The 12,360-nt window shown below is 39.1% G+C and overlaps 1 protein-coding gene across 7 annotated transcripts in view; it reads left to right on the top strand.

Annotated features, from left to right (window-relative positions):
- The window catches only part of SPATA13 (spermatogenesis associated 13), a 337,287-nt gene that overhangs the window by 31,820 nt on the left and 293,107 nt on the right, over window positions 1–12,360 (top strand). The gene's annotated exons all lie outside the window — the stretch shown is intronic.

Genomic DNA, 12,360 nt, shown 5'->3' with positions numbered 1-12,360 from the left:
GCAGAGGCAGTGCCCCTGCCAGGGAGATAAGATTTGTCTCCTTAATGGTTTAGTGTCTCAAGGTCATTCACTCAGCCATTGGCCATGGGGGTGTTTCAGCTTCTGAAACCAGGCAGGGTGGTTCCCAAAAAACATCCAGTCAAAAGTACCTAGGAATTTGGATGCTCTGTCATAAGGTATCCTAGACCTAAAAGGAAGTCGAGGGTGAAGTTACAATTTAACTAACAAGCCTTACAAGTAGCAAAGCTTATGCCAAACCTGTGGGAACCAGAAAAAGGTGTATATAGAGGAAATGGCTTTAGATGCCATTTAGATACAATGGCTTCTTTACTATAGAAGAACCTGTTAAAATAAAGGTTAGAATTCACCTTAAGAAGCTGGGAAAAAATAACAAAATAATCTAAGAGGACCTAGGAAGTGGAAGTACATTAAGATAGGAGCTGAAAATAATGAAGTAGACATAAGGACTGTAAAGCCTTGGCTACTTAAAAATCAGTATTTGGGTCAAGAGATGTCTGAAGTCTAACTCTGGACAAGAAGAGGGGCCTATAAACAAATGTATTGCTTCTCTGGTTATTTAGTTTCCTTATATAATACCTAAGATGATGTAAGTGATCATAGTAAGTTATAAAAATGTAATATTATTGTAGTACAATTTAGGTAGTATAGATTTCCTATATACCTCTGCTATCATGCTACCTTCAGAATACTAAAGACACAAACTGATGTACTGTCAAAGAAGGAGTGGAAGTTCTGTTTGTCATGGAAGCCTTGGCACCACAGATGTAGGTATTCTGAAGAAAGTACCTAAAAAGTCCCTTTACTGCAGAGCCCACCTAGTCACCTATGGGGGCCTTTACAAGCCAAGAAGAGGTAAGTATGATTATTTTCATTTGCAGACACTCTGAGACTTTCTGAACTATCTGTAGAAGTCATAGATTGATATTAATTGTGGATTTATGAGAAATTGTTGTAAAGTTATTTGTATATAATAAATATTAGGAAGCAGATATAAAGTTGATCTTAGCTGGTAACAGAAGACTAAAATCTTCCATGTACTCCAGTGCTTTGAAATCTGATAATGTAGAATGGTCAGTTTCCAAGAGCTAAATTTACCTGCTCAACCAGTCTTTGCAAGAAACCAAACATTCCTGCTTGTATTATAAGAAGAGAATATTGAAAGTAAATAAACAACCAAACAACCAACCACGTGCTGAATGGTTGAGATATCTTATGTTTATTGGACCAAAGGCTGACCCAGATGGTGTACCATCACTCAGGGGCCACTTTCCCTCTCTGGGGAAGGAAGAGGGAAGCTCAGCCTGGTGTCTAGCAGAACAGCACTTGAGGCATAAGGGCAGTGCAGGGCCTCAGCCTTTGGCAACCATCCACAGACACAAAGTGATTTTCTGTGCTGTGTCACAGCAGAAGTTCAAATGCCAGGATGGTGAAGTACTTTCCTAATGTTACATAAACCTTGCCTTTGTCCAGTTCCAGGTGAAGGATTCTGTGTCATGTAGATGATCTCGGCTGTAGGAGGCTGGGCTGCACCTGCACTATGGAGTAGTCTGCACAGCACTCAGATATAAAATCCAGGGGACTGACTGCTCCTGAGTTGGTGCTGCTGTGGTGTCCCAGGGGGCCTCCCATTTCTCATTTTATCAAATGAGCTTCTGTACTTTTGTACTAAAACATCTAAGTTGTATTGCTTGAGGGGTTTTTCCTATCAGTGTTCTTACAGATGAGTGTTCTGTGAGTTAACCATGTTTTAGACCCAGGTTTTCCATTAAAAAAATTATATATTGATTTTGAAGGGAGAGAGAACACTGATTTGTTGTTCCACTTATTTATGCATTCGTTAGTTGCTTCTTGTATGTGTCCTGAATGGGAATCAAACATGCAGTTTTTGTATATTGGGGTGATGCTCCAACCGAGTTATCCCACCACAGCTAGGCAGCAAGGATATTTTTAAAATATCAGTATTTCCAATGTATAAGCAAGGTGTATCTTTTCATTTGTTTGTATCTTATTTAATTTCTTTAATGTCTTAGGGTTTTTTTGTCTTTTCCTAAATGTAAGATTCCATTTATGTAATTTAAAAAAATTACTTACTGACTTTAGAGTGAGAGGGAAACATCAATTTGTTATTCCACTTATTTATGCATTCATTGGTTGATTCTTATATGTCCCCTGACCAGGGATCAAACCCACAACCTTGGTGAATCAGAAAAATGCTCTAACCAACTATGCTACCCAGCCAGGGCTAATGTCTTAAGTTTTCAGAGTACAGTTCTTTCATCTCTTTGGTTAAATTTATTCCTAGGTAATTTGTATTTCTTGATATAGTTGTAAATGTGATTATTTTCTTAATTTCTTTTTCTGATTGTTTGCTATTGGTATATAGAAATGTAACTGATTTCTGTATATTGATTTTGTGTTCTGTAACTTTAGTAAGTTGATTTATTAGTTGTAATAGTTTTCTTGTGGAGTCTTTAGGGTTTTCTATTTATAGTATTATGTCATCTGCAAATAATGAGAATTATACTTTTTTCTTTATAATTTGAATACTTTACTTGTGCCTGTGTGGTTGCTGTGGCTAGGACTTCCATACTATATTGAATAAAATAGTGATCGTGGGAATCTTTGTCTTCTTCCTGACTTTAGAGGAAAACCTCATTAGCTGTGGGTTTGTCATAAAAAGTCATTATTTATGTTTAGGTATGTCCCTTCTATACCCATTTTGTTGAGAGTTTTTATCATAAAAATAAGTTGAATTTTATCAAATAGTCATCTACTGAGATGATCATATGATTTTTATCCTTTATTTTGTTAATGCACTGTATCATGTTGATTAACTTACAGATGTTGGAATTGGAGGCAGAGGGGACAGCACTATCAAATTCATGGGTGAGAGAGCCTGATGATGGCCAGGATCACTGGGACCAGGAGGAGGGTTGGGGAGACACGGGCAAGGCAGCAGCAGGAAAGGGCCCTGGGAGTTGCCTTGCTCTTCCCACAGACTTCCCACCCCATCCCCTGCAGCTCTCACCTATCTCCTGTCCAGGTCTAGACGTCCTATCCCCAGCTTTTCCATTTTACATGTGCTCTTCATCAATTGTCTCCTCTCTTTATATGAATTAACACTCCCTAGTTGTTAGAGAGTCGGTATGGCTGTAGGCATAACTTGGCTTTTTCACATTGACTTATTCATACTGGGCATTCACTCTGTTCTTAATGCATTTCCACATGGAATAAGAGAGGGTGACGCATGATTCAAAGGATCTTGGGGTCTCAGAAAAGTTTTTGTTCCTTGGTTGTCACTAAGAATTGATCTTACATTCTGAATTAAGAAGGGTCAGCACTACATGAGACCTGATGTATTTTATATATATATATTTGTTGTCATTGTTTTATATTTGTTTTTATTTTATTTTTAATCCATTTTATGAGAAATAAATGTCCCAGGCAGGTTGCTCAGAATCTCCCCCAGAGCATCTCTTCCCGACTCTCCTATTTCTAAGTGAAAACCAGTTTGGCAAGGAGAGATGGAAAGTATAAAACAATATTACTTTAAGAAACTCCTTAGACACAGTAGAATATGACTAAATGACTCTATTAAAGACAGTTTATAGGAAGACTATACATAGTTAATGCCTCTGCCTGGGCCTTGGCCAGCAGCACAGGGTCTGTGCTATCAGCTTTCCCTCCTCCCTCCATAGGTTCCTTGACTCAATCACAGCCCTGCCCAGCTTATTATTTATAAGATGTGTCTCTTGTTTTCCATGGAAAATTGTTTCATTGAGATTCCTGTAGGGATATTTTGGGACTAGGAACCTTGGCTTCTGATATTTTTTCCCTCTGCCTTGTGTAACAGTTCTGATTATTAATTCTTTTGAATTTTCTCTCTCCTCTGCTGCTCTTAAGGCTAGAAACAGCTTCCTTTAAGTTTATGGGAACTATCCATACCCGCATCACATAGTTATTTACCCCTGTGATATTTTTATTTTAGATATAAAACACGTGGGTATTCGAGGAGCAAGAATATTTTGTTTGCTTGCATTTTACCATCAGCAATGCAGAAGGAGTCTTGTGTGAATTACGTTTGCGCAGTTTTGGAGCTAGAACACTTCCTGATACATTACCTCTAAGCCTGTTTTTCTTTTTGGTTACATTGTGAGCTTTAATTTTTTTTTCTTTTTATGATATAGCAGTACAATTGATAAAAGATAAATGATAGAATTTGGAAAATGGTTGCATTTATATGTAAATGCCTGGTGAACTAAAACTACCTCTGAACTACTTACTGTTGCATGGGTGATTCACCTGGAGTTCCTGCTTATTAAGTGCTGACACCACCCACTAGAGATTTGAAACTGGTCAAGCCTTTCTAACCCTGGACCTCAGTTCTCTTATCAGGAAGTAAGGAGGGTCAACTAGCTTGGGACTGAGCACCCTTCTAGACCTGCCCTGCGGTGGAGGTGGTGAGTTCAGGACAATATTTCTCTTTCTGGCCACTAGATGTCCTGGGAGTGCACACCTGCGGGGCTTCTTTCCGTTGTCCTGACTTTGTCAACCCTGGGTGCTGGTGAGCCCTGCTGATGTGAGGCAGGGAATGCTTTGGTTTCATGTTTATAATATTTAAGGCCTAGTGATTCCACCATTGAGATACAGGCAAAAAAAATTAAGAGACAGCAAAACAATCCCTTTGTTTTCCTGATGGTTGTTTGAGACGTGACTGGGAACAGTTAACATTTTCAGGAGTGGGTTATTGTGTGTGTCATGGAATAGTAATTTTCAAGTATTTTTCAAACATCAGTGAATCAAAGAAAGAGTCACTATGGATTATTTATATGCTAAGGTGCAGACAGCTTTAAAAGTGAACTAGCAGCCCCAGGCTTACTCTCTGTGTCTATGGTGTGGAAACTTTTGCTGAGCTTTGTCTGTGCATGGTCACTCTGCACAATTGGTGCCCTGTGCTGGGGGCTGTCTTGCAGGGGAGAGGGGAAAATGTGGAGGAAGATGAAAAGAAGCCCACAGAGAGTCACCTCTTCAAGGACAACATGACATATCCCTCTTATGCACTTCCCATGTGGGAAAGCCTAGTCTTCCAGTCACTCCTCTCCTCAGCCCTGGGGTGTGAGCTACTGCTTCATTTAGCCAACAAAGAAGGGAAAATTGTTCAGGGGGAATTCATAAAGAACTTAAAATCCATTTGCAATATTCTTGGATAGATAAATGCCAAATTTAGCAAAATCAGCTCTATCCCTGTGAGTGTCTATGTAGGAGGGTTTTGAGAAATGCCCTCCAAACTACTATTAGTGAGACATCAAAAATATCAGCGTACCCAGAGCTAACTTTCCAAGTTAGTGTTGTGGGAAATTGTATGATAGTGCAAGAATCATAATGCTGACAAATCATGTAATAATGGCACTAACTTCTTGTGAAACTGCCCTTTGGTTATTAGAACTATGATTTTATGTTTATAATTAAATTTTTTATGAACAGCATAATTCCAGTTGCTGTAATTCAAAATATATATGCCAAGCAAGAACATGTGCCCTAGCTTATTTTGTATAGACTCTGAGCTTTGGATCAGCAAACCTACATCCTCTAGCAATATGAAGCAGTATCAGACTGTGGTTTATGTACATAAGGGATAAGACATATATGTTTGTGGGAAAACTATACATTTGTATGATACTCAATGTCTATTTTGTTTTTGTTCTTAAACTGTTCACTCAGTCATCTCCTCCTGCTCCAGGGATATATATGCTGTTATATATCCATTTCTTCATCATTGGGACAGCATAGTATTTAAGATCACAGACTCAGTCAGAGGACCTGGGGTCAAATCCTGTCTTTGTCTTTTTGTACCTGTGTTACCTTGGGCAGATTTCTTAACTTCTCTATGCGTCAGTAGGTTATGGATACTGATAGTATTTACCTCATTGGCTTGTTGTGTGAAATAATGAATTAATGCATGCAAGGTTCTTAGAATAGTACCTCACATACCTTCAGCAATTATTACTCATCCATTTAAAATATCTGTATTGCATGGTACTACATGGTGCCACATACCAGGCACTGTGCTAGGCCATGGGGAGTCAGCGGTGGTGGCTAGAAGAGCACTTGAGACCAAGGGTCCCTCACATCAGTCCTCAGGTGCTACTAGTCCTTAACAGCCAGGTGACTCTGGCTAAGTGACCCAACTTCCTTGAGCCCCCATTTTTTCTTTTGTCAAATACTGAAGATAAAGTCAATAATCTCAAAATTATTTTCCAACTCTACATATTCTTGGATGTTTTAATTCTAGTCAAGTAGACTCTGTGGGCATTCATTTCAGTTGGTTAAGTAGCTTAGTCTGTAAACTACCATAGATTCAGAGTAAAATTATTGTGATACACTAGATAAATGGCATAGATAGTGTTGTATCTTATTTTGGAAAGTGTTTTGGGGGTATTTGTAATGAAAGCACATATAAGGAAATCACATTAACACTAGTTGTTTGAACAGTTTAGGGAGTATGTTAACAACAGGCTGTGCTGTTGTAAGGAACCAGCACGTTTCTCTGTAAAAGCTCTCTAAGACATCACAGCTGGTCTTTGCAGTGGGGAGATGGGATATAGGGAGCTACTTGGCATTTCACAGACATTGAAATGATTGAATAGAAAACCTTAGATAGTTTTTTTTTACCAAATAAGAAAAGCAAAAACTAGAACTGATAAAAGAATATAGAAAGTGCCCAGTCCAGCTTCAATGGAGTGCTTTTATACACCCACTTGAAAGTGCCAGTTAAAAATGCTTTGGGACAACATCCAGCCAAGATGGAGGCATAGGTAGAAACACTTCATCCTCACAAAAACCAAAAGGACAACAAATTTAAAAACAAAAACAAACAGAACTGACAGAAAATCAAACTGTAGGGAAGACTGACAACCAAGGAGTTATTGAAGAAACATTCATACAGACTGGTAGGAGGGGCAGAGATGGGCAGCCAGGGCAGAGAGAACTAATGGCAAGGTGGTGGCTGGAGGACCAGGCGAGGTGGTGGTTGGTGGACAAGGCAGTCACATATCAGTGTGCACATAAACCGGGAGTAACAACTGGGGAGCAAGATAGACCCCATAACCCAGGGTTTCAGCATGGGGAAATAAAGCCTCAAAAACTCTGACTGAAAAAATCTGTGTGGGTTGTGGTGGTGGGAGAAACTCCCAGTCTCATAGGAGAGTTTGTTGGAGAGACCCACAAGGTCCCAGAACACACACAAACCCACCCACTCAGGAATCAGCACCACAAGGGCCCAATTTGCTTGTGGGTAGTGGAGGAAGTGATTAAAAGTTGGCCAAAAGCCAGGCAGGTGGCATTGTTCCCTCTTGGACATCTGCCTGACATACAGTACCACAATGCAGGGACATGGGTTGCCCCTCCCTGGTGAATACCTAAGGATCCACCCCTTACTACATAACAGGTGCACCGAGACATAAAAATATGGTCCAAATGAAAGAACAGACCAAAGCTCCAGAAAAAAATACAACTAAGCAACAAAGAGATAGGTAACCATCAGATGGGGAGTTCAAAACACTGGTAATCAGGATGCTCACAGAAATGGTTAAGTATGGTCGCAAAATAGAGGAAAGAGTGAAGGCTATCCAAAGTGAAATAAAGGAAAATGCACAGGGAACCAACAGTGAAGGGAAGGATACCTGGACTCAAATCAACGGTTTGGAGGAGAAGGAAGAAATAAACATTCAACCAGAACAGAATGAAGAAATAAGAATTCAAAAAAATGAGTAGAGGCTTATGAACCATTGGGACAACTTTAAACGTTCCATCATCCAAATCATAGGGGTGCCATAAAGAGAAGAGGAAGCACAAGAAATTGAAAACTTATTTGAACCAATAATGAAGGAGAACTTCCCCAATCTAGCAAAGGAAATAGACTTCCAGGAAGCTCCGAGAGTCCCAAAGAAGAAGGAAGGACACACCAAGGCACATCATAATTACATTACTCAAGATGAAAGATAAAGAGAGAATTCTAAAAGCAGCAAGAGAAAGGAGAGAGTTACCTCCAAAGGAGTTCCTATCAGACGATCAGCTGATTTCTCAAAAGGAACCTTACAGGCAAGAAGGGGCTAGAAACAAGTATTCAGTCATGAAAGGCAAAGACCTACATCCAAGATGACTCTATCCAGCAAAGCTATGGTTTAGAATGGAAGGGCAGATCAAGTGCTTCCCAGATAAGGTCAAGTGAAAGGACTTCATCATCACCAAGCCCTTATTATATGAAATGTTAAAGGGACTTGTCCAAGAAAAAGAAGATCAAAACTAGAACCATAAAATGACAACAAACTCACAACAATCAACAGCTGAACCTAAAAACAAAAATAAAAGCAAACTAAGCAAACAACTAGAACAGGAACAGGAATCACAAAAATGGAGGGTTATCAGTGGAGAGGGAGAGGAGGGAGAATAGAGGAAAAGGTACAGGGAATAAGAAACATAAATGGTCGGTACAAAATAGGGGGAGGTAAAAAATAGTATAGGAAATGTAGAAGCCAAAGAACTCACATATATGACCGATGGACATGAACTAAGTGGGAGGAATGTGAGTGGTGGGGGTACAGGTTGGAGAGGAATAAAGAGTGGAAGAATGGGACAACCATAATAGCATAATCAACAAAATATATTTTTTAAAAAGATGCTTTGGGAGTTCTAGAAAGGGGTAGGCAGGCAAAGCTTATGCTTCAGGTTAATCAAACCTGCATTTGGACTTTTATTTTATTTTTGTTGAAAGATTTTTCATTTATATATTTTTAGAGAGAGGGGAGGAGAAGGAGAAAGAGGGAGAGAAACACTATTTTGTGATTGCCCCATGTGTTCCCCCATTGGGAACATGGCCCGAATCCCAGGCATGTGCCCTGATAGAGAACTGAACCAGCAACCCCTTGGTTAGCAGGCCCAATCTTAATCTACTGAGTTATACCAGCCAGGGCTGCATTTGGACTTTTAAAGGAGTAAAAGAATAAACTTAAACTTAGATTCATTATTTTTCTTTTCCATATAAAATACATGATGAATTAAATCCTCCTTCCACACACACACTCCCTCACCACTCTGTTCCTGTCCTCAATGCCACTCTCATTTCTTTCGTGACTCTTTGTTTTCCCATCTACAGTTTTAGCTCTGTGCAGGTGGGGTATTATCTGGTTGTTTGCTGTTCTACTCCTAGCATCCAGCACAGTGTCCAAGATGTACCAGAAGAATATGTATACAAATATATATCTTTAGTGAATGGAAACACACATCCTCTGAACTGTGTGTACTCAAGACTTAAAAGACTGTTACCCATTTCTATGTATTTTGGTGGTTTTATTTTGAGAGAAAAGTGAAGTCCAGAATAAGTGAAGTTGCTATGTGTCTGTAGGGACATTCAAACTGATATGATCATAGGGCTGATTTTGCTCCTCAGATCCTTCTGAGATAAAAGATCCTTCCTTATCTACTCTGGCTTCCAGGATTCTTGACTTGGACATGTAGGGGAAGAGGAAATGGAACTTCTTCACTTAGTTCACTCCTGAGCCTTTGGCACCTTGCTGCCTCACTGCCACTGTAGGTCCTCTTAAGGAAGTCCTGAGTTTTCTCTCTCTCAGCAAGAGGGTCTCTTCACTTAGCTAGTTTTCTGATGCTCTCAGTGAAGCCAGTGCTCTCTAAGTACTGTGACCACATTGCTGTCAGGTCACATTCAGCTTTTGGGAATCTGCACATCAGATGAGTCACTGCTTTGTTTCCTCTTCTCTGAGAGCTGTGACCCTAAACCAAGACTGCAGTTGAAGCGAGACAGGAGGTTCACAACCCAGTTGCTTCTTGGGAGTCTGAGAGGACTAATAAGAGGAGGTCACACTGAGGCTTATACTCCAGACACCCCCACATGTTTTCTTTTGATCAGCACCTGGTGTGCCTGCCAAACCCCACATTATTATATCTTCATCTCATGAATACTGTAGCGAAGGACTGAAAGGAATGTTCAGGGTCAAACAAACTTGGCAAGCTGCTGCCAACACAGCAACAGAAGTATCTCACATGACTGAACCAAGGTGAACTCCCACTTCACCTACACTGGGGGCCTCCATGCCTGATGACACATGGGGGATTGTCTTTACATTTACTTGTCCTTGCATAATTATCATACTACATGAAGTGAATTTTTGCTGACCATAAAAACAAAGTCCAGAAAGCTTATTTTGAATGATATCTTTTAATCATAAGGGGAGTGAAGAAAACTGTCTGCAGACCATGACTTAGTATTATTGTGTGAATAGCAAGGTTAGAATAACAAGAGTGATAACAGGCTCATTCACTGTGCTCCTGGCACTGTTTAAACCTGTTATATTTTAAGGACTCATTTAATCCTCACCACAGTGTTATGACTAGGTAGGTAATTCTTCTATCTCTATTTCACAGTTGAGAAAATTGAGACAAAAGAGAAGGGCTTTAGACTTCCTACCTAGGGTGTCTTGTTATGTACAGGATGAAAAAATATTTTACAGGTTTGACTTGTCTTTATGTTATAAGGACTCCATATTATTTTAAATGATAATTAATGACATGATTAGAGATCTAGCAAAGGCAATTATTGATAACTTTCTGGGTTTGAAACCCAAAACTTGGGAAATGTTTATATAATTATGAAATTCAAATAATTTATTAATTTCTTATTTTTGTTTCCTAAAACCATGCCAGGTCAGTAAAGAATGCCTGATTATTTGGGAGATTTCCTAATTGTTGTTTCTTTAAAAAAATTTATTGTTGTTTAATTACAGTTGTCCCCATTTTCCCCCTTTACTCTCCTCTGCCCTACTCACCCCCCACGTCCCACATTCAATCCTTCCCCCTCCCCATTCCCTCTGGTCACTTTCAGTTTGTTCTTTATTTCCAGGTCTCTGGTTGTATTTTTGCTTGCTTGTTTGTTTTGTTGATTAACTTCACTTATAGGTGAGATCATATGGTCTTTCACCACCTGACTAATTTCACTTAGCATAATGTTTTTCAGTTCTATCTATGCTGTCACAAAGGATAGGAGCTCCTTCTTTCTTTCTGCTGTGTAGTGTTCCGTTTTGTAAATGTACCACAGTTTGTTGATCCTATCATTTACTGATGGGCACTTAGGCTATCTTTAGCACTTGGCTATTGTAAATTGTGCTGCTATGAAAATTGGGTGCATAGGTTCTTTTGAATTGGTGCTTCATGATTCTTAGGGTATACTCCCAGCAATGGATTTGTGGGGTGAAAAGGCAGTGCCATTTTTAGTTTTTTGAATAAAGTCCATACTGTTTTCCACAGTGACTGCACCAGTCTGCATTCCCACCAACAGTGTACTAGGGTTCCTTTCTCAATAACCATGCCAACACTTGTTGTTTGTTGATTTGTTTGTTATGGCCATTCTGACAGGTGTGAGGCAATGTTTAATTGTAGTTTTAATTTGTGTCTCTCTAATGGCTAGTGATGCTGAGCATCTTTTCATATGTCCCTGGGACCTCTGTATATACTCCTTAGAGAAGTGTCAGTTCAGGTCCTTTGAATATATTTTAATTGGATTGTTCATGTTCTTGGAGTGGAGTTGTGTGAGTTCTTTATGTATTTTGGAAATCAAACCCCTGTTCAAGGTGTCATTTGCAAATATATTTTCCCATATGGTTAGTTCCCTTTTCATTTTGCTAATGTTTTCTTTAGCTATGCAGAAGCCTTTTAATTTGAAGAAGAGCTATTTGTTTATTCTTTCCTTTATATCCCTTGCTCTAGGGATATATCAGTGAAAATATTGCTACATGAAATATATGAAATTTTCCTGCCTATGTTCTCCGTCTTTTCTGGTATCATGACATATTTAAGTCTTTTATCTATCTTGAGTTTATTTTCGTGTATGTTGTATGCTGGTGCTTGAGTTTCATTTTTTTGCATGTAGCTGTCCAAGTCTCCCAACACCATTTGTTGAAGAGGCTATGTTTGCTCCATTTTATGCTTCTGACCCTTTGTTGAATATTAATGGGCCGTAGAGACATTGGTTTATTTTTAGGCCCTTTATTTTGTTCCATTGATCTATGTGTCTGTTCTTATGCCAGTATCAGACTGTTTTGATTACATTCATCTTGCAATATAGTTAATGTCAGGTATTGTGATTCCTCCTACTTTGTTCTTCTTTCTCAAAATTGCTGAGGTTATTTGGAGTCATTTATAGTTTCATATAAATTTTTGAAATGTTCATTCCGTATCTGTGAAATCTGTCACTGGTATTTTAGTAGAGATTGCATTGAATCTGTATATTGCTTTGGGTGCTATTTTGATTATGTTAATTCTTCCAAT

The sequence above is a fragment of the Artibeus jamaicensis genome, unplaced genomic scaffold, assembly GCF_021234435.1.
Source record: "Artibeus jamaicensis isolate MK-2021 breed Jamaican fruit bat unplaced genomic scaffold, CSHL_Jam_final contig_1028, whole genome shotgun sequence".
Classification (NCBI taxonomy): domain Eukaryota; kingdom Metazoa; phylum Chordata; class Mammalia; order Chiroptera; family Phyllostomidae; genus Artibeus; species Artibeus jamaicensis.
The sequence above is the reverse complement of the archived record's forward strand: the minus strand, read 5'-3'. Positions and strand labels throughout refer to the sequence as shown.